This window comes from Apium graveolens, unplaced genomic scaffold (genome assembly GCF_009905375.1).
Source record: "Apium graveolens cultivar Ventura unplaced genomic scaffold, ASM990537v1 ctg2518, whole genome shotgun sequence".
In the NCBI taxonomy this organism is placed as follows: Eukaryota; Viridiplantae; Streptophyta; class Magnoliopsida; order Apiales; family Apiaceae; genus Apium; species Apium graveolens.
In genome coordinates this window covers 64,173-91,110 of record NW_027417700.1, presented here as the reverse complement: position 1 = coordinate 91,110, position 26,938 = coordinate 64,173, and the positions used below count along the sequence as shown (strand labels likewise).

The 26,938-nt window shown below is 34.2% G+C and overlaps 1 long non-coding RNA gene across 3 annotated transcripts; it reads left to right on the top strand.

Annotated features, from left to right (window-relative positions):
* Positions 1-21,236: 21,236 nt before the first annotated feature.
* Positions 21,237-23,861, top strand: LOC141700571 (uncharacterized). Of its 3 annotated transcripts, XR_012566427.1 has the most exons (4): positions 21,237-21,936; positions 22,128-22,370; positions 22,828-23,433; positions 23,595-23,861. It is a non-coding gene; the product is annotated as an uncharacterized LOC141700571 (long non-coding RNA). The 3 variants fall into 3 exon arrangements; XR_012566428.1 differs by having other exon boundaries at positions 21,237-21,892; positions 22,828-23,861; XR_012566426.1 differs by having other exon boundaries at positions 22,828-23,861.
* Positions 23,862-26,938: the final 3,077 nt, after the last annotated feature.

Here is a 26,938-nt window from a genome sequence, read left to right as displayed (position 1 = left end):
ATTTTTGATAATAATAATAGAAGAGAATGTTTATGTCATTAATAAATTTTATTACAAAACACAATCAATAGAGAATTATAAAATTATTAAGAATACTTTCACAAATTCAAAGCAATATGATCTCGAAGATCATTCATGTATTGAGTGGCTTGAGATTCCCATTGTGTTTCATTTATTGGTCCCTCCAAATCTTCGTCATTTTCTTCTCCATCACTGGTTTGATCGCAACAATCAAATAATTCATCTGCTAATTTCTTTTTTCTTATGAAATTATGAACAACAATACAAGCAATCACAATATCTCGTTGCGTAGAAAATGAATATGGAGCCATCTGTTTCAAGATTGAAAATCTTGCTTTTAGCACACCATAAGCACGCTCGATAACATTTCTTAATTTTGCATGGGCATGATTAAATTTTTCCTCCTTAGTTAAGGCACGTTGACGATCAAAATCTGCTAACCAATATCTTGTGTTACGGTACGGGGTTAAATAACCACTGGTGTTCGTATATGCTGCATCACAAAGATAATATTTATCTGCAATACAAAATTAGAAAAATTATTCTTTACTTTACCCTATTAAAGTATTCTCGTTTAAAAATAGTAAGAGATACATACTTGATGGAGGAACCGGAAATCCGGAATCAGGATCGAGGGCGACCTCTGTCAATATTCTTGAATCATGTGCTACTCCCTCCCATCCAGCCCAGACAAATGTAAATATCAAATTAAAATCACATATACCTAAAACATTTTGGTAACACTCGCCTCTTCCTCGTCCTCTATATCGAGCTTGTTGGCCAACTGGAATAACAGCATGAACAAGTGTACCATCAAGTACACCAATTGCTCCCTGTAGCCCAATAATAAAAAAATATGAAAACATATTAAAGAGTGTTAGTATTACATCGACATGTTAATTAATAAGAAATTAGACTGCAAAAAAATGTAATTACTTACAGGAAATATTTTTAGCTGCTCTTTGTGTCTCCTTGAAATATTTGAGTTTTGATTAGATGTTGTAGGAACTATCATTTCTTTTGCAAACTCCATCATCCCATCCAAGACCTCATAACAAATATTTGTGTATTATTTGTGTAGAATGCTGGAACCTACGTTTCACCTTTATAAAACGATCGTTATGGCTTATAACATATAAAAATATAGCCATTTTTTCTTCAACTGTTGAATATCGACTATCTTCCAGCCAACCACGTTGTTTAAAGTGTTTACAAAGTTGAATATATGCAACACGAGAAAGACGCATCATTTCTTGACATTGAGTGTTGGAACCTTCCAACAACTCTAATGTATAAGCAAATCCGGGCAATGCTGAATTATTATCTCTTATTCTTGGCACATTTTTTGGACAAAGTTTTCTCAGATAACAATACATAATCATCAAGCATAGTAACTGATCCTGAATTTCCATTATCACCCTGTAAAGTACTTTCACATTATAAACAGATAGAAAGAAACTAATAAAAAATCATAACAACTAAAAAAGCGTTAGTAAAACCATTAAATATGCATTATAATTGAAAAGGACAAAATTTGAAACCAAACCTATTTCTAAGTTCAACAAAGCTGAAGAAAGATCAAGTCCTAAGCCAAATCAAATACGAAACTTTAAAAAAGTAGGAAATGAATAGAACTAGATGAAAAACTAAATATCAAATCCTAATTTAGTTGAAACCATTTTAACCCAATGCTCATTCTCCTCTGCATCAAGAAGCATCCATTGTTCTCTATCTTTGCACTCTCACAAAAAATCCCAAGAGCCTTTCGATGCAAGGGATTTGTTGCTCCCCAGCCAAGACTATTCAATTTCTCTTTACATTCTTTAAGTGATGGTCCACTATTGGTCTGAACCATCAATTTTAGTGCATTGGTCATCTCATCTTCAAACTTTGTAGTTTTTGCAAGTTTTGGTGATATTTTAGCTTTTTTCTTTGGATTTTCGTGGACAATTGGATTCGGAGTATTTGACTGACTTTCTTCGATTATTGGAATCTCTATATCATCATTTAGATCAATAGTCCTGTTCTTCTTAGAGCTAGGCCCCCATCCACTAACTCTTGTGGCAGCAGTTCCATCATAAAGTTGAGCAAAGTTCAGGATAGCTCAAAGGTGTGGTTTTTAATGTGTCCACGATCTTATTTCCCTGTGGACAACAAAATAAAGTAAATTTCATTTATGATGTGGTTTTTAATTTGATCGAATATGAATTAAAAAGTCACCTTTTTAAGTTGATCACATTCTTCTTCTGAGAAGTTGAATGTATTAGTTGTCGGATCATAATGATTCCCAGTTTTGGATTTGAGTCGACACCAAGCAACATATCGGGATCTTAGGTAATCATATCGGTTTCTCATCTGTCTAGCGTCAACCTCAAAGTTGTGAGTTTTCTTAAGAATTTCTCCCACTTTTATCCATGAATGCGGCTTAAGGTTACTACCTAGCCTGCCACTAGCTATAACTTCCTCAATGCATGCTTCCAGAAATGTTTTAGTTATAAGTTCACACCTCCACAATACTTTTTTCTTTTTTTGAGTTTCGCTACCTTGACTTTGACTCTCACTAACTTGAGTTTGGGTTTCACTAGCTTTGTCCATACCTACAAACCAGATTGAGTTAAAAATTAAATAATATAATAATATATGATTCATAAAGTTATAAGTTTCTCTTTGCAGGGGTAAATGACTATAGGTGATTAAACTACTAAACTATTATCATGTGAGTTTCCATATAATCTATTTATAAACACTTGACACCGAATGTTTTGCATTAAAATTTGTCTATCAATTTCTTTACTGCCTGGACCATGTGAGGGGTGTCAATGTGTCATACTTATAGATTAATTTTGATGATCTTACAAGTCTGACCAGGAACATGTATCATTCACAATTTCAGTTGCTTTTACAATTTCTTCTACTTGTTTTACTTTACTTTTCTTGGGGGTTAAAATCACTGGAGTCGGCCACTTTTTCAGATACAATACCAGTGACAGTGAACTACAGTACCAAAATGTCTTATAAACAATTAAAGACTATGCTTAAATAATCCAGAGAGACGAGTGAATGTACAATATATCTGTAAAAATATAGATTAGTTATTTTTCCAAATTCAGTATTTACATTGAACAAATTAATTCTCGTGGTTAACCTAACTCAAGTTAGCCAAGTTTGAGGGCCTAACCTTTGATGAACATTTTCTTTTGTTACAAAAGAATCTCCTCTCTTCCACTTCATACTCAGTATCAGGAAGTATTTATATCTCCATACTTAGATGACATTTACTTTCTCTATCTATATCTCAGCTACCAAAAATTAATTATTTCTTATTTTCTGAGCAATTGTTCCTGCATCAGTTTAGCCGTTTTCAACTTTAACATATTCACTAAATTTCTTGCAATCATATAGAACAAGTGTGGACATAAATAGATAAATGCCAAATTGGGAGCTAAAGAAGTGCTGCAACCATGAGCAAGTTGTTTTCATCACCACCAAAAGTTAACAAATCAATTGAAAGCATAATAAATCTCTATTCATACTTTCAGGTTGAAACTGATCCGAGGAAAACTCACTAGGGTGTGTTTAAACAAGAGTGATGAATTGGGTACAGAAATTCCAAAATCGAGCACAAATTTTGCTCGAGGGCACATAATTCATATGTCTGTGTTGTAGAAGACCGACAGAACAAACACAGTGCATAAACAATTACTAGCAAGATAAAGCACAACACATAACCAATTAAAATAAAAAACAACAGATATACAAAGACACACACATACACAAGTAGAAAGCAATACGAGTATAATCAATTAACATTAACTTTATAGGAGGAGAAGCCTACCTGATGAAAGTAGAGAATATGAAAAGAAGAGAGTAGATAGCCCCTTAAATAGATAAATAAGATAAGCGATAAGAACAGGCACCAAATAACCCTAAAAATCCCGCGAAAATTGTGTATGCGATAGTAGCAGTTACGTGAATTGGAGTGATTTCTGGACGATTGAGCGAGAAAGATAAAGATCTGTCGTCCAACTGTATTTTGTGTTTCGTCCAGAGTGAGTAACCTAAATAAAAAGTAAACAAACATTCTGAATGAGGCCCATTCTGGACGAGGCCCATAAAAATTCTCATTCAGCTGTTATCAAACGAGCCCTAAGTGCTACTCTTAGTGTGATGCAACAAATATTTTTGCTATTTTTTCATAATGAGATATTGATAAAGAGCTGTAATACCTTAGTTTAATTGTTGAAGTACTATTTTCTTTTATTGTAATGTTCATTTTAATGGTTGTAATACTTTGCTTTAATTGTTGAAATAATATTTTTTTTTGTTTTTAACATTTGTTTTTGCTTTAAACACATTTTTATTAAATTTAAAACCGTATACTCAAATGAGACTCATCTTGAATAGTGGGAAAAGTTTAATGATTAAAAAAAATGAACGAGTAATGAATTGAAAAGTTCTGAGTTAAATTCAATCCAACATTTATTTGAAATTTATCCAATTTTATTTTTAAATAAAACCCAAACCGAATCCAGTTTAACTACATCCAATCAATATAATTATATAAAGTAGAAGACAAATGCGTTTAGGTGTCACACTTCAAATCGACTCATTCTACTTTTCTTATTTTCTCAATGTTTTGAGTTAATAAATATCAAAAACTACAATTACCATATATTCTCCTAAATATATTACAATCGTTCGTAAAATTTTCCTAAAATTTCTATAAAATCTTCCATTTAATATTTTTAAAATCAACTTACAATTATATTCTTCTAAAACTTCTACTTTTTATTTAAATCAACTTAACATCTTGATATTCTCATAAATTTCATTTTTATTACAATTTCTCCTCTTTCTCCTAACATCAACTTACTATATTTTTTTTAGCCAATGAAATATTACAAAGACGAATATCTATAAAAATTTATCATCATTCATAATATTCTCCTAAATTTTATACAACATCTTCCATTAAGATTTTTAAAAATTAACTTTGTCATCATAATATTCTCCTAAAACTTCTGCTTTCTATTTAAATCAACTTACCAATTTCATAATTTTTCAAAATTTCATTTTAATATCATTTCTCCCCTTTTCCTTAAAATCACCTTCCTAGATTATATTTTCCAGAAATTTTTCTTTTAATTTTTAGCCTATGAAATATTACAAAGACAAGTATCTATAAATATTTTTTCTCAATATTTTTTTTAAAATCGTTATATAATTATATTACATATTATATATGTTATAGTAAAGGAGAAGACGATGACAGTGATGTGTCGCCTCTCATGTATATTTTTGTAATTTTCTCAAATTTAATATTATTAAATATAAAAAATATTAAATTAATTATTGACTAATAAATAATATAATTTTTATGATATTATATTTATGAGTACCGAGAGAGCGACTCATTGAAATAAACATGTTTAACGAGAGAACGACTTTTTCAAATTTTCAATTTATTATATTTATTTATTATTCATAATTTCATAATAACAACGATCGGATAAGAAATACAAGAAAGAAAAAATCGTAACAGTATTTCAAAAGGCCGTTACGAAGCGCGGTTTAGTAAACTAGTATACTTATAACTAACTAAAAGTTGATCCGATCAAATATTGATCAAAACCAAATGATCATTTACCCGATGGCCATATAATATAATTGTAGAGCTACAATTAGAAAAGAAAAAAATAGAAAATAACCGATTTTCTTTTCTTTCCTAATCTTTCCAAAAGTGGGAAGAAGATTTTGGAGACAAAAATAAAGAAAACTTCTTTCCAAATCTGTAACTTTCTTTTCCTTTCTTTCATAAAAGTTGTTCGGGAACAAGCTGAAGAAATATATTTTTTACATTTCTTTTCTTTTCTCTCCAAAAAAAGTTTTTGGAACACAGCAACCCTCTCTCACTCTCTTCACTCTCTTCTTTACCCAATGATGACAATTAATTAATTGATCTCTTTTTTCATAACGAGGTCTTCACTCTTATTAGGTTTTCTACTCTCGGTCGGGTCTTTAACCCTCAGTCGGGTCTTTCATTGGCTTTATGCATTGCAATCGAATTGAGTATTGAATTAGGGTTTATGAATGGGGAGTTTATTAAAAACGCTCATAAGACGGTAAGGGTTTTTGAACCCTTCTTGTAGATAGTAAAGATTTTAAAAAATCGATATGCTGTAAGTTTGTAAGTGTTGCTTGCTAATTTGTTCTTAGACCTTATACATTTTTATTTGCATCTGGATTAATGTTAGGAATCTTTTCATGTTTATGGAGTTGATATCTAGATACTCGCATGCATATATAACATAAGCTCACAAAAGCTGCAGGGTTCTTTTATTGAAGCAAAATAGAAAAAGCACTAGTAGTTCATCAATTTCAAGGCTAATTTATCTTCTTTTAGACACAAATGGGCCTCTGTTTCTTACTCATTAATTCTTCCCTTTCCTTAAAGTTTTTATGTTTACATCCACTCATATTTAATTAAACCCGTAATTCATATGTATCTTATTTATATCTAGTGTGTACGTAAAGGGGGTACTGTTGTTATGATTTCTGTGACTTAACTGATTTGCCTGGGGTTCAAAACAAAACTTTCTTAAAATTGTTAAAGTAGCAGGTAATTTGTTATAGTTAAAATTTTACTATTTTTTGTTTTTTTTTTTAAATAAAGGTTTCAACTTTATTATATGTTTATGTTTATTGATTCTTCTTATGTAGGAATTTCATAGGAATAAATTTTTAGCTTCCTACAAGAATATGATATTCATTCTTTACCTTGGAATTCTTTTGCATAAGTGGGAAATTTTATTTTTTTCGCTCCCGTGATTGTGGAAAGATTATCCTTGCATTGTATGCATATATTATGCAATAACTAATGCATATGCAAATTATATGATAACAACTTTGTTATTCCTAGTGGACTAACAATGAGATTTACAGAAGGGGGGGTTGAATGTAAATCTCAAAACTTTTTCAAGTTTTGAGCAGTTTATGAAAGTTGTGTGTTCAAGAAGAACAAGTGTGTGAATTGCTTTAAGCTAATACAGACAGATATATATTCAAGCACAAATGTAAAGAACACAACAGACCTTAAAAACTTTTCTGGTGGATTTGTTGTTCCACCAGAGATGGTATTTTAGAAAATCTGTGATTAAACAATGTTGATCACAGCTGCATCCTAGTACAAACTAGATGAATTTTCTCTCAATATTTTTCTAAACAGCTCTGGAAAATCTCACACCTAATTACTAGCTTCTCCTTGGTTTATATATTACCAAGTGTACAAGTGAAGAACAATATAAAATACAGTAATAAAATAAGATCTTCACTTGCTTCTTTTCCTGTTCACTCCAGTACTTTGTTGACTATTGCATCTTTGTACTAAAGAAGAACGGCTGCTTTTTCTGTTGTTCCTGAAATTCGGCTACCACATCTCAGTTGTCTCTATCAACCCATGTGCCTCTGTTTGTAGGTACAACTACCCCTTATCAACGGCTAATCATCAGAACATCCGTTGAAGCTTTCATCCGTTGATGCACTCATCCGTTGAAGGATGTTATCCGTTGAAACTTTCATCCGTTGATGCACTCATCCGTTGAAGGATGTTATCCGTTGATGACTTTATCCGTTGAAGCTTTAGAGACATCCGTTGAAGCTTAGCTTCTCATCCGTTGAAGGTCTTTAAGTCATCCGTTGATACCACTTCACTTATACAAAATTACAAGGCATGAAGTATTTACAATTGGCCTTCCTATCTGCATATCATCTAGTAGTCAACATGACTCATAGTTTCTCTCAACTTCCAAGAATTACATTTTAAATACAGAGACTGAAATATGCTACAACACTAGACTTATTTCTAAGTAAAGCTACACCATCAACGGATAGCCAAAGTGGTCTTATCCGTTGAGGCTACAGACACTAAATTTCTACTTAAGTATTTTGTTAAACATATCATCAAACTAATGCACATACATTCCTAACAATCTCCCCCTATTTATGTCTATAAGAATTGTAGGCATAAATTCAGGGTTAACTTGATGATAACAAAACACTTAACAGATATATGAATTGAAACTAAGTAGAAATTTAAAAATGCTGCAAAAGTGTATGTACTAGGAGGTAATTGAAGATTTACAGTGTTTCCAAGGACACTCCTTTAGTCTGAGCAAATCATCTTTTTCTTCTTTGTTCCCTGGTTTTCTTTCCTAGCCTTTTGTCATTTTCCTCAATTTGGAGTTGGAGTTGTCTGAAGAATTCAGCTTCATCTTCAACACTGACATCCAACTTAGATTGCATTTCTTTGAGAGTTTCATTGCTGGCAATCTTGAGTTGGTCTTCAAGTCTGAAAAATCTTCTGACTCCTTTATCATCTCTAAATTCCATCAACCAATGAGGTGATTTGTGAATTTTCATTTCCCTTTCTTGAATGAGTAAAGTCCTGGGTAAAGCATTGGGCTCCCTCCAAGTTTTCCTTATATTGGCTATCTTGTTGAGAATTTCAGTCTTGGCAGTTCTGGTAAAGCTAGAATCCTTTTGTATAGCTGAAAAGACTCTAATCAAGGTAGAGTAGCCTTCATCCAGAATCCTGTGGAGAGGCCATGTTCTTTCCCCAGCTCCTTTATATCTGAACACTAATCTCTCTGGTAGCTGTCTGTAGGCAGCTATTCCCCTTACATCCTCCAGCTCATCCAGATAGAGTTCAATGTCTGAAATTTCTTTTATGTCACAGATGTGAACATAATCATCTTTAGAAATGGGTGACTTAGGCTTAGGTTTTTGTTTTTGAGTGAATTTCTTAGAGGTTATGGGAGGTGTAGATTTTGGTTTTCTTTTCTGTTTCTTTGGTAGTGGAAGAGTGGTTAGAAAGGTAGGCAATTTGATAGTGTCCCAATCAATAGGTTCCTCTTTTGGAATGATTGGTTCACCATGGATGTTTATTGTGGGATCAGCAACAAGGGGTTCAGGTATGGAAAGTAGTGGTTTAGATATAGATTTGGTTACTTCAGTGTTATCTCCACTCCTTCTATGTGCCTTGGCCTTTCTTCTGTTTCCCTTCTGCCATTCCTCTCTTTCTTCCACACTCTCACCAAATATACTCCCTAAAACCTCATCTAGGTTTGTAGTCTTGTCTTCACCCCTGACTTCAATCCCTTTTTCTTTTTCAACTAGACTTGACTTTAGCTGTTGTTCAAGCTTTGCTTGTGCTCTTTTGTCAGCCTTTAATTGCTTGGCTTCTTCCTTCTTGGCTATTGAGAATTTGGGATGTCCTTGCATCACACATATGCTCTTTCCCTCTCTAATGATAATAGCTCTATTTCTCCTTACAGCCTCATCCATGGTCTTTTTGAGATAAGCAATACTCCTGCCTAAAATCTTGTTCTCATCAGCTTTTGGAGGAGGAAAGTCCACTTCTTTTAAAGGATTCTTTGTTGAGTCCTTATTGGATCTTTCATTGGGCTTGAGAATTATAGCTTGTAGTTCTTTGGAAGAAGCTTCTCCATCCTTATGACTCCCTACTGGCATGAGCTCCATGTTGATTGGTTCAATTTTTGTGCTGTATTTCACAAATGTTGATTTGTCTTGTGTAGAACCAAACAACAGTTGCAACCTTTCATCAATTCTCCTCCTTTGCTCTTTCACTTGAATTTCAGCTGCTGCTAGCTGAATCAAATCAATTCCATCAGGCTTGCCCTTGATTTGAATGATTGGAGAAGTAGTGATGGCAGGAACTAGCACTTTAGATATGTTGACTTTTGTAGATGGCTCTCCTTCCCCTTCCCTTTTACTCTCCCCCTTTTTGTTATCATCAAGGAGAGGGGTCAAGCCTTGTGCTTTTGCCAGCTGCATTAGGAGACTGGTTTGAGATTGTTGATTGTGAAGAATGGTGGCCACAGAATCTTCAATAACTTGAACTCTGTCTTCTAACTTGGCCAACCGTTTTTCAGTAACAGATTCTTTCTTCAATCTCAAAACCAAGTCCTGCAATGTACCATAGGGCATGACTGAATCCAATTTTTCTGAAGTATAGGTTTTCAAGTCAGCAATATCCTTCCTGAGATCATCCATACTCAGATTCTGCTTCACTTGCTGCAGCTTCATGAGATGCAGTGAGTCCAGGTGAGCTTGAAGGATAGCCTTGATACTTGCATGTGAAGTATTCTGAATGGCCTGTTGAATAGTGTTGATTTGTTTGACTAAAGAGACATTGAATTCCCCTGATCTATACTCCTTAGTCAAGGCCCATTCAGGTAGATTTGGAATTGAACTAGGGCCTTCATCTCCCCCTAAGTTCATGCTTCCATCAAAAGAAATAGAGTCATCATCATCAGAATTTGCTCCAAATTCCTCAGATGGCTCACCAGCTGTAGAAGGCATTTTGTTAATGGCAGCTTTATCCCTTTGAAGAGATTCTGTTGTGTGCACTAGATGTAGTGACCTTTCTGCCTTCTCATTGCCCTGAGCAGCCAACAGTTGATAGGCTGTCACAGGATGAGTAAAAGTGTCAGCATCCAAGGAAATGTTATCAATTACAGCTTTGTAATGTTGCTGAAATTGTCTTTCCTTTTCAGCATCATCCACAATCATTGACTCATTAGCAATGGCTGGTTCCACCCTTGTATCTACTGTACCTGCTTTTCTCTCTTTTTCTCTATGTTCTTGCATCAGGGGCTCCCCCTGGCTCACACAACTCACTCCCTCACCTTCACCTACTAAGGTGGTACTCCACTCACTTACTTTTGCCATGTTGGAAGAAATAGCATGCATTTTTGAGCTCTCAATCTCTCCTTTTGCCTGGGAGCAACCCAGCCTCTCACTCAAATTGTCACTCCCTTCCCTCAATCCTAAGAGTGATTGCACAGTATTCATGTCTTCTACACTTGGGATTAATTCAGTTATTTGTGTAGAGACTGTCAACGGATGTGGAATATCCGTTGAAGGTGAAACTGATGTTATCAACGGATAACTGCTGTTAAGCTTATCCGTTGAAGAACAACCACTTGTCAACGGATGAGTGATATCCGTTGAAGAAGGAAAAGAAGTTGAAATTGAAAGTGATATAACTGTTGAATCTGTGTAGATTGATTTGAGATGTGGTGACACAGATCCCTCAATTATATCTGAAAGAATTTGCGGGTGATCCAACAAATCATCTAAGAGATGATGATCACCTGTATTTGAGTGGGGCTTCTCCCTGAGTTGTAAAGAGGGAGAATCAGGAATTGATGGGAATAACATATCCACATCCAGAGATGGTGATGAAGTGTTTGGTGATTGATGTGTGATTATTGTGAGAGAATGGGGCTGTGACTCCACATTTATTGGAGTCACATCAAACTGAGTTTGAGAAGGCATAGATACAGATGGATGTATCTGTGCAGTGTGTGCACCCTGTGTAGAAGATTGGGTTCTAGCCTTCTTTCTTCTAATAAAGGCTTTTGTTGGTGAGTGTTTGGCTTTAGTGTCCCTCCCTCGTTTGTTCTGTGTTCCTGGTTTGGAACTATTTTCAATAGTAACATCCTTTTGGGAGGATGCTACTAGGGATGTGCTAGATACCTTTTCAACCACCACAGCTTTTTGAGAAACTGTGGCTTGGCTAGCTTGGGAAGCACTCAACTTTCCTTCCTTATCCTGGGGGTTTCTTTGATGTTCACCCCTCCCCTCACCACTCACACCCTGTTCACTCACCTCAGGGTTAATAGTTGGTGTTACAACTGTTGTCTTTTGAGAAACAACAGAGGTGGATTTCTTTGTCTTTGATTTTGAAAGTTTAGTTTTGGTGACCTTGGTAGAAATCTGTTGGGGCATCACAAATTTCATGGCCACACTAGAAGATAAAGAAATAGAGGGGTTGGAAGAAGTAGGAGTTGTAGAAGCAATTACCTCACCTACCTGAGGTGCATTCATGATTGGTAAATATACCAATGGCACACTGCTGTTAAGATCCATTCTCATCAAGTCTGCAAGAACTCTTTTCTCTTGTGCCCAGCACTTGAGTTTATTATTCTCATTGATTATGACTAAACCTTCAGCAACATGGTTAGCCAATAACATAAAGAATCTAGCATAATAGATGTTATTAGGTCTATTAGCTTTGTTACCTAATCTAGTACCTAATTCTAGCATCACATAGTTGCTAAAGTTAAAATACCTATCAGAAACAAGCATGTAGAGCATATTAACCAGAGATGAAGTTATGGCATCAAAATTACTAATTTTCCCAGAGAAAACCTTTATAAAGGCATCCCCAAGGAAACTCCATTCTTTCCTAAGGCCTTTTCTTCTAATACTCCCTAAATTAGCAGAGTTAAGAGAATAACCTATGGAATCTAACATGCTGGATACATCACTGTCAGTGTGTGGTGTCATGGCATTGTTCTCAGGCAATTTAAAACATGCTTGTAAATCATCACAGTTAATACAGTGAGTTTTACCTTTGAGAGTGAAGGAGATAGTCATATCCATGGAGTTGAACTCAGCAGTTGTCCAAATCTCCTCAACTACTTCACAGAAAATTGTTGGGGCTTCCAGCATTGCATAGCTAAGTTTACAGTTTTTGATGAAGTCCATCATTTTGTGATAGTCTGAGTGGGCTTCATTCTTTTCTACCAAAGCTATGAAATTGTTCTTTTCATAGATGAACCCAGATTGAGACATAATCTTCACGACTGGTGCCATTGTTGTGAGTAGAAATTGCAGAGAATAACTTGAAGTTTTTGCAGAGAGAAAATGGTAAATGCTTGAAATTTCAAGAAAGCGTAAAGTAAAAATGAACAATCAGAAGGACTTATATGCTTTCTCAAATTAATAAACAAAAATATAAAAGAAAGATTTATCAATAAATATGCGTTAGTGAATTTCAGCCGTTTAAGAATAAACTGTAAGTATTCTAAAAACTACCTTTAAAACCAATACATACAGATGTATGTATGAGTATCAACGGTTAAGAGAATAGAATCAACGGCTGTTAAACACCTGAATCGATTGATGTGACATTTCAACGGATAAGGCAAATTGTCATCCGTTGAAAGGTACTTCAGTTTTATCCGTTGACGGATAAAAATTCCAGAAATGTATTTGTCTTTCAACGGATAATGACTATCCGTTGATAGAGCAATTTTGACTTTCAACGGATAGGGAACATCCGTTGATGGAATAAACTATGTTAAAAGTCAAATTTGTTCTTAGCAACTAATATATTTCAGGCTTCAATTCAAATTGCAATAAAGACATGAATTTTAAGAGTAATTAAGCATACCTAGCTCACTTACCAATCTTGTGAATGTTGATTCATCAAGTGGCTTGGTAAATATGTCAGCAATTTGTTGTTCACTTGGAACAAAATGTAGTTCCACTGTACCATTCATGACATGCTCCCTAATGAAGTGGTACTTGATATCAATGTGCTTGGTCCTTGAGTGCTGCACAGGATTCTCTGTTATGGCTATGGCACTTGTGTTGTCACAAAAGATAGGAATTCTATCAACATGAAGTCCATAGTCAAGGAGTTGGTTCCTCATCCATAACACTTGAGAACAGCAACTTCCAGCAGCAATGTATTCAGCCTCAGCTGTAGAAGTAGAGACTGAATTTTGCTTTTTGCTAAACCATGATACAAGCTTGTTTCCCAGGAATTGGCAGGAGCCTGTTGTACTTTTCCTATCTATTTTGCAACCTGCATAGTCTGCATCTGAATAACCAATTAGATCAAAGCCAGGTTCTCTAGGATACCAAATACCTAAATTTGGTGTACCCTTGAGATATCTGAAAATCCTTTTGATAGCAATTAAGTGAGACTCCCTAGGATCAGCTTGGAATCTAGCACATAGACATGTAGCAAACATTATATCTGGTCTGCTAGCAGTTAAATATAAAAGTGAACCAACCATGCCTCTATAACTTGTAATATCCACAGACCTTTCAGTCTTATTTAATTCAAGTTTGGTGGCAGTGGCCATGGGAGTTTTTGCAGATGAACATTCCATTAAGTCAAACTTCTTTAAAAGATCATAAATATATTTAGTCTGACTAATGAAAATTCCATCACTAACTTGTTTAACTTGTAAACCAAGAAAATAGGTTAGTTCTCCCATTAGGCTCATTTCATAATTACTTTGCATTAGCTTAGCAAACTTTTTGCAAAGTTTATCATCTATAGAGCCAAATATTATGTCATCTACATAAATTTGAACAAGTATACTAGAGCCATTAACATCCCTAAAGAAGAGAGTTTTATCAACAGTACCTCTAGTGAAGTGATTCTCCAAAATAAATTTTGATAAGGTTTCATACCAGGCTCTAGGTGCTTGCTTCAGTCCATAGAGTGCTTTCAACAGATAATACACATAGTCTGGAAAATTTGGATCTTCAAATCCTGGAGGTTGACTTACATAGACTTCTTCCTCTAATTTCCCATTTAGAAATGCACTCTTGACATCCATTTGATAGACTTTGAAATTGGCATGGGCTGCATGGGCTAGAAATATTCTGATGGCTTCAAGTCTTGCAACAGGAGCATATGTTTCATCAAAATCTATTCCCTCTTGCTGAGAATAGCCTTTAGCAACCAGTCTGGCTTTATTCCTTATGATAATGCCATTTTCATCCATCTTGTTTCTGAATACCCACTTTGTGTCAATAGGACTCTTGTTCTTTGGTTTGGGTACCAGCTTCCATACTTGGTTTCTCTCAAATTGGTTCAGCTCTTCCTGCATAGCTAATATCCAATCTGGATCCAATAGAGCTTCTTCCACTTTCTTAGGTTCCTCCTGAGACAGAAAACTACTATACAGACATTCATCTTGAGTGGCTTTTCTTGTTTGCACTTTAGATGATGCATCACCAATGATCAGTTCAAAGGGATGATTCTTGGTCCATTTCCTTTGTGGTGGAAGATGTGCTCTAGATGAGGTGGCCTCAGTATTGTCATGATGTGAGACAGAGTGTTGACTAGTTGAAACTCCCCCTGAGTTGTTGGTCCTTTGCAGGGAACTTGGAGTTCTATCAACTGATGATGTAAATCGATTATCCGTTGATGAACTATGATCAACGGATGCTTCATTTTGTACTTCAACGGATGATGCACTATGTCTTTCAACGGATACTGCATTGCCTCTATCAACGGATGCAGTATTTTGTGCATTATCCAAGGGCATGTTTTGAATCCCTTTTGAAGTGTCATCTCCATCAGTCTCCTCTTCACTATCATCACAATATATCTCAATGTTGTCAAATTTGAGTCTCTCATTATGTCCCTCATCTGTTAGTCCATCAATCTTTTTATCATCAAACACAACATGCACAGATTCCATAACAATGTTGGTTCTTAGATTGTAGACCCTATAAGATTTTCCAGCTGAGTAACCAACAAATATCCCTTCATCAGCCTTTGCATCAAACTTCCCTTTATGGTCAGATTGATTCCTCAGTATAAAGCATTTACATCCAAAGACATGAAGAAAGTTTAGAGTTGGTTTTCTTCTCTTGAACAACTGATAAGGAGTCATGCCTTTAGCTTGATTGATCAAAGAAATATTCTGAGTGAAGCAGGCACAATTAACAGCTTCAGCCCAGAAATATGTTGGTAACTTTGATTCTTCAAGCATTGTTCTGGCAGCTTCAATTAAAGATCTGTTCTTTCTTTCAACAACCCCATTTTGCTGAGGTGTTCTTGGAGCTGAGAACTCATGCATGATTCCATTTTCTTCACAGAACAGCCTTAATGTCAAATTCTTGAACTCAGTTCCATTGTCACTCCTGATATTTCTAACCTTCAAGTCAGGATGATTGTTGACTTGCCTGATGTGATTGATAATGATTTCACTTGCTTCATCCTTTGATCCAAGAAAATAGACCCATGAGAACTTTGAGAAATCATCTACAATCACTAAGCAATATCTTTTTCTTGCAATAGACAATACATTGACTGGTCCAAACAAATCCATATGTAGCAGCTGTAATGGTTCATCAATTGTTGTTTCAAGCTTCTTTTTGAATGATGCTTTCCTTTGTTTGCCTTTCTGACAAGCATCACACAAACCATCCCTTGAGAATTCAACTAGAGGGATTCCTCTAACTAAGTCCTTTTTGACTAGATCATTCATTGTCTTGAAATTCAAGTGAGATAGCTTCTTGTTCCATAGCCAACTTTCAACTGTGCTTGCTTTGCTGAAGAGACAAGTAATGGATTCTGCATCTGTAGAGTTGAAGTCAGCTATGTACACATTTCCTTTTCTAACTCCAGTTAGAACCACTTTGTTGTCTTTCTTACTAGTGACAACACAGGCTTCAGAATTGAAGGAAACTGTATTCCCTCTATCACATAGTTGACTGATGCTCAGTAAATTGTGCTTGAGACCATCAACTAATGCAACTTCATTAATGATGACATTCCTTGTTGAAATCAAGCCATATCCCATAGTAAACCCTTTGCTGTCATCTCCAAAGGTTATGCTAGGGCCAGCTCTCTCCTTGAACTCTGTGAGCAGGGAGAAATCTCCTGTCATGTGTCTTGAACAACCACTGTCCAAGTACCATAGATTTCTTCCATTTCCCTGCACACCATAAAATCAATCAATTTGATTTTGGTACCCAAGTTTCCTTGGGTCCATTCTTGTTAGCCTTTCTCCTAGACTTCATTCCTCCTGCATCTTTAGACTTAGGTAAGTTTGAGTCAACCTTGGTCTTAGATGTAGTTGGTTGAGGTGTAGGGTTAGTCACAGAATCATTTAGCACATTTGTAAAATTATTAGGCATTGATTGTGCAAACATGTTATTCCACATGGGCATATTGTATGGCATTTGAGGCATACTAAATGCAGCAAGATAAGGATTGTTAAAATATGGCATGTTTACAAAATGTGCATAAGGATTTTGTTGAGACATAACAGGCATAGCATGCAGAGGTGATGCAGACATATTAGGCATAGAAGAGGGTACAGTTATGGGAGTCTTCTTAATGGATTTACAATTAGCAGATAGATGATTAACACTACTACAATGCACACAGCTTTTTCTAGGAGCATACCTATCAGGTGTGTAATTGTTGTGTTTATTAACTCCTACCTTCCCATTTCTGTTGGATTTTCTTTTAGATTCCTTTTTATCCTCAACCATCTTGAGCCTATTATTTAACTGTTCTAAGGTCATGTGCCCTACATTCACCTTACTGACATCTTTGGATGTGCTTGCTTCTTCTTTGACAAAGTTCTTTGAAGTTGAACCAAACTTTTTGTTGAGTTTCTTTAGATTCTCTCTTTTAGAAACATCTGCCTGTTTTGATTGAGGAACCTTCAACGGATGCTCCTTTTCTTCCTTCAACGGATAACTTTCATCATCCGTTGATTCCACATCCGTTGACAGCCCATCAATTAATTCCAGTTTCTTTTTATTTTTATCCCAGGCAGTTTCACAGAATGATTCAATTCCTTGGACCTTAGCAATTTGAGCACTTACATCCCTAGATGTCTTCCAGGCTTTAATCACCTCTTGCTCTTTCTCTAATTGATTGGAAAGTATTTCTACTTTCTTAACAGATTCAGCTAGTCCATTTTCAACAGATATACAATGCAACTTTGTTTTCTCTAGGTCAATCATCTTATCTTCTAACAAAGTATTTCTATTACTTAAAAACAGATTGTTCTCTCTAATCCTACTATTTTCTTTAGCAAGAGATTTAAGAGACACACGCAAATGATACAATTCAGTAGACATGTCATTAAAAGCATCATTGCACTCTTCTTTAGTAAGCTGTGTTAAGTCAGTAGTGATTACCTGATTGCTTGATGAACTAACTTCATTTTCTTCAGAATCAGCCATGAGAGCAAGGTTGACATACTCCACATCTTCATCCTCTTCATCTCCATTAGCTGCCCAGTCCCTTTCTTGAGTAATGAAAGCCCTCTCCTTTTACTTGAGTAGATCAAAATATTTCTTTTTGTAATCTACTTGTTCAAATTTCTTCTTTTCAGAAGTTGGCTTTCTGCACTCACCTGCAAAGTGTCCACTTATACCACAATTGAAACACTTGAACTTGGATTTGTCCACAGTGTTTTTGTGAGGTTTAGTGGCTCTAGTGTTTTTCTTGAATTCCATCTTTGCAAATCTTCTGGACAGAAATGCAAGATGCTCATCAATACCATCTGAGTCATCTTGGCTGGAGTTGTCTTCATTTTCAGCAACTTGCTCTTTCCCTTTGCTTGATTCCTGATTTCTTATACCATCTTTGGAGTTTGATGTAGATCTCGCAGTTTCTTGTCTGCATTTCCTCTCATCTTCAGCTACCAATGCAACTGAACTTCCTTTCTTTCTCCCCTTCTCCAATACCTCATCCTGTTCCAGCTCTAGTTCATAAGTCTTCAAGATTCCATACAATCTTTCAAGAGTGAAGTCCTTATAATCTTGAGAGTTTCTTAAGGAGACAGTCATGGGTTTCCATTCCTTTGGCAAGGATCTTAAAAATTTAAGATTTGAATCCTTCACCTGGTACACTCTTCCATACAGCTTCAGTCCATTCAACAGCTTTTGGAACCTATTGAATGTTTCATTTAAAGATTCATTTTCTTCAAAATGAAAGTATTCATACTGTTGAATGAGAAGCTGCATTTTGTGTTTTCTTTCACTTGTTCTGTACCTTCACACAGTAGTTGAACTGTGTCCCAAACCTCTTTGGCAGTTGTGCAATTTATCACATTATCAAACATATCCATGTTAAGACCATTAAACAAAATGTTCATAGCCTTCTTATCCTTGTGTACTTCTTCTGTGTCTTCCATTGTCCATTCTGCTCTAGGTTTTGGAATGGATTGACCAACAGCAACTGTGGCTGTAGCAACTGTTGCTACTTTGTGGGGAATGTGAGGACCATTCTCAATGCAGTTTACATAACCTTCATCTTGGGATAGTAGATGAAGGTGCATTTTCACCTTCCAATGGTGATAACTGTCTTTGTCAAGAACTGGGATCTTTACTCCAATATCCTTCTTACTCATCTTTGTTAGATTCCAAGATCTTTAAACTCTTTGTATGTCAAGAGCCTGCTCTGATACCAATTGTTATTCCTAGTGGACTAACAATGAGATTTACAGAAGGGGGGGTTGAATGTAAATCTCAAAACTTTTTCAAGTTTTGAGCAGTTTATGAAAGTTGTGTGTTCAAGAAGAACAAGTGTGTGAATTGCTTTAAGCTAATACAGACAGATATATATTCAAGCACAAATGTAAAGAACACAACAGACCTTAAAAACTTTTCTGGTGGATTTGTTGTTCCACCAGAGATGGTATTTTAGAAAATCTGTGATTAAACAATGTTGATCACAGCTGCATCCTAGTACAAACTAGATGAATTTTCTCTCAATATTTTTCTAAACAGCTCTGGAAAATCTCACACCTAATTACTAGCTTCTCCTTGGTTTATATATTACCAAGTGTACAAGTGAAGAACAATATAAAATACAGTAATAAAATAAGATCTTCACTTGCTTCTTTTCCTGTTCACTCCAGTACTTTGTTGACTATTGCATCTTTGTACTAAAGAAGAACGGCTGCTTTTTCTGTTGTTCCTGAAATTCGGCTACCACATCTCAGTTGTCTCTATCAACCCATGTGCCTCTGTTTGTAGGTACAACTACCCCTTATCAACGGCTAATCATCAGAACATCCGTTGAAGCTTTCATCCGTTGATGCACTCATCCGTTGAAGGATGTTATCCGTTGAAGCTTTCATCCGTTGATGCACTCATCCGTTGAAGGATGTTATCCGTTGATGACTTTATCCGTTGAAGCTTTAGAGACATCCGTTGAAGCTTAGCTTCTCATCCGTTGAAGGTCTTTAAGTCATCCGTTGATACCACTTCACTTATACAAAATTACAAGGCATGAAGTATTTACAATTGGCCTTCCTATCTGCATATCATCTAGTAGTCAACATGACTCATAGTTTCTCTCAACTTCCAAGAATTACATTTTAAATACAGAGACTGAAATATGCTACAACACTAGACTTATTTCTAAGTAAAGCTACACCATCAACGGATAGCCAAAGTGGTCTTATCCGTTGAGGCTACAGACACTAAATTTCTACTTAAGTATTTTGTTAAACATATCATCAAACTAATGCACATACATTCCTAACAAACTTTTTACTGTTGCTTACATAGGCTAGATATCATATTTGGGTTTTACATTCTTGATATATATGGAACGCTGCTTGTATCACATGGTACCGTTTTTGCTTTGTGTCTTATCCTTTTTATTTTTATTATTACTAACTAGATTAGTAGTAGTATATACATGTTCATTCATTTTTATAAATATTTACAGGTATCTATAGTAAATCAAATGGTTCCTACTGGTGCTTCAGTGAAATGTTTCCTTAAAGCGGTCGATAATAGCTCAATTTTACAATATTCAAATTCTTCTATGAATACCGTTGATGGCGGAGATGGTGGGGGAATCCCGACCATTACATTCTGGTGAATTCTTCTCTTAATATGTTCATTAATTGTAAATATTATACTGGCAAATATTTTATATTATTAGTTCTCCATGCTACTGTATTACATAAAAGTTATACCAAACCTTTATGAAAAGGTTTCCAATGAGACTTACTCAATAAGACTTGTTTGCGTCTCATTTATAGCAAGTTAATATCCAAAGGTGTGAAATTTATAGTTATGCCACATACTGACACTAGTAGAAAATAGTATTTATATGCTGCATGCGCCGAGTATTATTCTACCTTGGCTAACTAAATATTAGTGTTATAATACTCTGATTCTTCTAATTTCAATCTTTCATTTCTTTATTTTCTAATAATATCATCTACTTGTTATCTCGTAAGACTGCACTAAAGGTCTAGCACTTACATATCAATTTTAATGAACTTCTAAGGGCACTACATGTAAAAGATGGATCTTCAAATTATTTTGAAGGTGAAGTTCTGTCTTTTCATTACTATAGAAATAGGGCGTACGATATTGGTGCTTAAATATCGGCACGTAATGCACCCGATGTTAAAAGAATTTTTAACATCAGTTTCTCTTAAAGCGATGTTGAAAAAGAATATTAAAATCGATTTTGTATACCAATTGTTGCCCATGTTTTATTTTAAAAACTGTCAAATAAACATATTTAACTTTGACATCAGTTGTTTTTAGGAGCCGTTGTCTCTGATCAATTTTTTTTTAAAGATTGACTTGTCATTTCCCTCGTTCAGTACGAAAATTTCCCCTGTTCATAAAAATCTCCCCCTCCTTAACTCAATTTTTATTTCCGACTTTTTTTCTCCTCAGCCCCTTTACTCACGCCCGTCTCTATCTCTTTCTCTCTCTCAACTCACCGCTGCAACTATCTCTCAAACCTAAACATACATCTCAAACACTTTAACCATCTCACTCTCAAGCCTCAACTCCATCTCCCTCGTCTCTCCTCTCTGTCTCTCCTTTCTCACCATTCCCTCTCATAAACCCTAATTTATACCTGGGCCTAATTAAACTTCAAATCGCGCTCTCTCTCCACTTTATCTCTGTATTCTCTCTAACCATCTCTTTCTCCTCTCTCTTTCGTCTCTCTCCCACCGTTTCACTCTCACTCTCCCATCTCTCTACCAACCTATCTTAAACCCTAATTTACCACATCCTCACACATTAGTATTCACTGTTTCACAAATTCAAACCACATAACCAAATTAAGTGCGACTAGTACAAACCCAACTCGAAATTGGTTCAATTTATGCTAAATAATCTTACAAATAACTTCTTTGGTTCGATATGTTTGAAATCGATTGGTGAAAGATTGGATTCTGGCTTTAATGAAAGCAACCAAGGATTGTTTGATGAAAGGGAAGGAGTTTTTATTATTCAGTGACTTCAGGTGTATATTGAGAATGCGAGTAATACGATATAGCCTATCATTATGTATGTTTATTTAGCCTATCATTATGCATGTTTGTTTATGATAGATGTATGCTCCTCTTTGTTTATTTATTGTAGCTGTAATTTATTGTACTACGAGTTGTTTGTTTTTGTTATGAAGGATTGACTAAAACCTTTAATTTTGTAAGCTTTTATAGATCTAACTTATCAATAACTTGCCTTTCTTATTGAAGATTTACAAGACTTACAACAAGATATCAAGGGATTGGGTGAAATAATTGCTGCTAGTGCTTGCATTGAAGGTCGTGACAATATCCTGCCAACCCAAATGATATATTCTTAAAGTAATGTATAATTAATGCTTTTTTGTGCTCTCTTGTTTATGTTCTTTCTGAGGACAACCAGCGGGATATAGTGGAGTTTTGCAAAAACGAGGGCTTGATTCTTCTGGAAGATTAGGTCTATAATTCTACTATGTAATTTTTACTCAGCTCTTAGCCTTTCTCCTACTTATCAGCACCATTCACTATATGATTGATCAATTGTCAGGTTTCTAAGCTAATTAAATATAGTTTTTACTGAATGTAAGTGACCAATAAATTCAAGTAAAGAGTAGCTATTAAGGTGTGTTTGGATTAACTAAATGTATCCTTTAATTTACCAAATATATCTCTGTATAGTCAATAGTAGAATATGACCAGTCGGTATTTAAGAAAACTGCACAAAATGCTTATAAGTTTGCATATAAAGAATAATCAATAGGTCAGATAGTCATGAGGAGGTTGAGCTATACATAAAGACAACTAAGGAAGGCACAATTGATATTGTTTAATTTCTCATGGTATCTATATCTTGACAAGAATGTTTATCAAAGTATTCTATGGTCATAAATTCCTTCTGGGATGGTTATGTATATTTTTGCTATTTATGCAGGTGGGTTCTTCAGCTGGATCGTGAAGGATCCATTTTTTATTCCACTGCCCAAAATGAATAAGTTTCCTGTCCAATATAAACGCGTCATTAGTCCTTGGTATGTAAAGGCATCTCAAAACTTATTTCTAATTTATCATCTTTTGAGAGTGTTGTGGGATTAATTTTTAATTAGTTGAAATGACTGAAACCCTCATGTTGGTGCAATTCAATTATAATTTGTAATTTCCGTCACTAGACAAAGTATTTTAAATAGTTGATGTCGGCAACACCTACAATACGTGTTGAGACTGCAGATCGTAAGTTGCATTTGGTTTTGCAGGGTCTTGTATCTTTGTATTGGTAATATTTTGTTGAGACTTATCTGTGAAGTATAAAAAATTGACGTTTTGAAAGAACACATGCTAGTCTCACAAATGATTCTATTCTTAAAATATATAATTCACTGACCAACAATAAAAAGGTCACCTAATGCTTGTATCTAATTCTTCATTTAGTTTTAGTTATTTATTTTGTTCACTTGCTCTGATGCCTTTGGTACCGGGTTTTAACACTTTTAATAAAGTGTATGGGCTAGCAAGGCGGAAGCATACATGCTCTGTTTACAAGGTATAACTTTCATTGTTTACCATGTTATTAATATTGAGGTATTTCTGAATTTGGAGAAAACCTTTAATATATTTTTTAAAGATATCATGTTGATGATCTATTTCCAAATTATTATGTAGAATATAGGATTAACTAATCAGCTACACAAATTTGATTTTTAGGGAGCTCAAGACAACAAGAATGCGGAAAGCTCGGTTTAGAATCTTTAAATGACTGAGGTATCTTCGTGGTATTTATTTTACTGGTTGATAACACATGTGTGGCCAATGTGGGCTATTTCTGGATTCATCACAATCTTTCAGTTAGGTACTTATTAATTAGTTAAATACTTTGTTTAGGATGGTGGATGTAAATGGGTTGAAATGTTTGATTTTGAGTTGGAAAATTGGATGTAAATGGGTTGGAATATTGGATGCTTTTGTTATGGAATGTTGGATTATGCTCTGTTGTAGTTTGATCTTAAATTTGGTTAGTTTTGTTTTGAAAATTAAAGTTTGGTTAGTTTGATTCTTTGGTATTAAATGTCTGTAAAATAATTATAAATATAATAAAGCATATGAAAAGTTACTGGAAATGATGTAAAAAGTACTATTATCATTAAATCGATGTCTAAAAACATATTTTACAATACCTAAATGAAACAAAGACATTTGTATAAGTATCGATGTTAAATTTTGAATGTGTCATATTAGACATCGGTTTCTAAAATGATATGATGTTATTTACTACTATTTCACATCAGTTACTGTTATAATGTCTTAACCATCTTTTCACATTAGTTCATAAAAAACTTCGATGTTGATACTAACTTTAGACATTGGTTTTGTCGGATTAATTTATATAAATGGCTCTTTATAACTTGTAGGTTACATATTTTAATGAATATATAGCTCATAATTTACTCAAATTCAGTTAAAAATACTGCAATTTTAGTTGAAATTTGTGCAAAAGACATCTGATATAATCTGTAAAACATTGTAAAACATTGTGTAGGAGTGTAATAGACATATGCTAATAACCGATATTAAATGCTAATGATATTTAATACCACACACGATGACATCACTTCAATTTTTTTTAACATCGGCTATAAACCGATGTCTAATGCAATATTTAATTTTTTTTAACATCAGCTATAAACCGATGCATATATTATGCAATAACTAATGCATATGCAAATTGTATGGTTACAACTTTTTACTGTTGCTTACATAGGCTAGATATCATATTTGGGTTTTACATTCTTGATATATATATGGGACGCTGCTTGCATCACACGGTACCGTTTTTGCTTTGTGTCGTATCCTTTTTATTTTTATTGTTTTAACCAGATTAGAAGTAGTATATACATGTTAATTCATTTTTGTAAATATTTACATGTATCTATAGTAAATCAAATGGTGCCTACTGGTGCTTCAATGAAATGTTTCCTTAAAGCAGTCGATAATAGCTCAATTTTACAATATTCAAATTCTTCTATGAATATCGTTGATGACGGATATGGTGGGGGAATCCCGGCCTCTACATTTCGGTGAATTCTTCTCTTAATATGTTCATTAATTGTAAATATTATGTCCGTTTGGGAAATCTTAAAATAAGTAAGTTATAACTTAAAATGATTAAGTGCGAAATAAGTGATAAGTTGATAGATACTTATAAGTTCTACAAGTGTTTGGATAAATTTACTTATAAGTCAGAACTTTTATTACTTAAATGAATTAAAACAAATAATTATTAAATACAATTATCTTAGTTCATGAATTTTAAATTAGAAAATATTTTAAAATTTATATTTTAAAACCAAAACTTTAGAAAAAAGTGAAAAAATGAAAATAAGTTGGAAAAAAGTACGTCACTGCCAACTTTCAACTTATCAGCTTATAAGTTGTAAATTCAGCTTATAAATTGGGTCGACAAACACTCGTCGATAAGCTGTTACGGGCTTATAAGCCATAAGTATATTGTCAAACAGCCCATTATACTGGCAAGTACCTTATATTATTAGTTCTCCATGCTACTGTATTATATAAAAGTTATACCAAACCTTTATGAAAAAGTTTCTAATGAGACTTCCTCAATACGACTTGTATGCGTCTCATTTATAGCAAGTTAATATCCAAAGGTGTGAAATTCATATTTAGGCCACTTACTGGCACTAGTAGAAAATAGTATTTATAAGCTGCATGCGCTAAATATTATTCTACCTAGGCTAATTGAATATTAGTGTTATAATACTTTGATTCTTCAAATTTCAATCTATCATTTCTTTATTTTCTAATAATATTATATACTTTCTATCTCGTAAGACTTCACTAAAGTTCTAGCATTTACATATCAATTTTAATGAACTTATAATGGGCACTACATGTAGAAGATGGATCTTCAAATTAGTTTGAAGGTGAAGTTTCTTTTAGTTGTCTTGTCTTCTTGGTTGACAGTATTTGTCCTACACAGTTTTTGATTGCATGGAAAAATTAATCATAATACCTTGTTAAAACAGATGATTATTATAACTATCTTTCCATTCACGTTCTGAACATGAATAATCGGAAGCAGAAGGTATGGAAATACAATATTTACTAAAATTTGGAAAGCCTGGTACTATATATATATGCTTTACAAGTATTTATATTTTTGTTCTTTGTCGCCTCCTGATTTGAAGTTAAGATGAATGACTACCATTGTGTAAGTAATAAAACAAAATTGAGCAATAAATCTCTCCTTTGAGAAAAATAACATAAAAATTAAGAAAAATGTTACTTTTTGCTATATATTTTTCTTTTTCCAGGATTTAATTTTTTTGCAAATTATATTTTTCTTATTATTAATGTTTAATTATATGTTGAAAAGTATAAAATATTCAGTAATTGTTTGATTGAGTAAGCATAGAGTTTGATTGTTCTGGACTTGGTCATGCTATTTTCAAGGAGTTTTGTGCTACTGTTGGAATAAATAGTTTGTTTTAGGAAGGTTGTTGGCAAGTGGCCCTAGTTTGTAGCTTGTTTGATTTATCCGTTTTATCTTCTCTTTATATGTACTTGTGGTGAACATTAATAAAGTATCCAACGTCTTTTATGTTCCAAATACTCTGAGTATATCATTTCTTTGTTTAACATACAAAGTTGTTTACAACACTTGGTAGGAAAGAAAAATAAAATCACAAAAAGATAAAAAATAGAGTCGAAAGAGTACATATACAACATAGGCCACTCTAAGGAGGGAATTTCTTATTATTCAAGTTATATTTAAGTGGTTCAATTCAAAAAAAAGAAAAAAAAACATAAGAATTGGGTTGCACCATATATATGAAAGAGTATATGGATGCGAACAAGATAAAGGGAGGATCGTTTGGGCTAACTTATCCAATGTTGGCCATGGGTAATTACACGGCTTGGTCTGTCAAGATGAAAGTATTCATGCTCGCCCAAGGGGTGTGGACTGCTGTGGAACTGTAATAACCCCAAATTTTGGAATTTTTTGAAACCCTTATGAATAGTGATTTTGG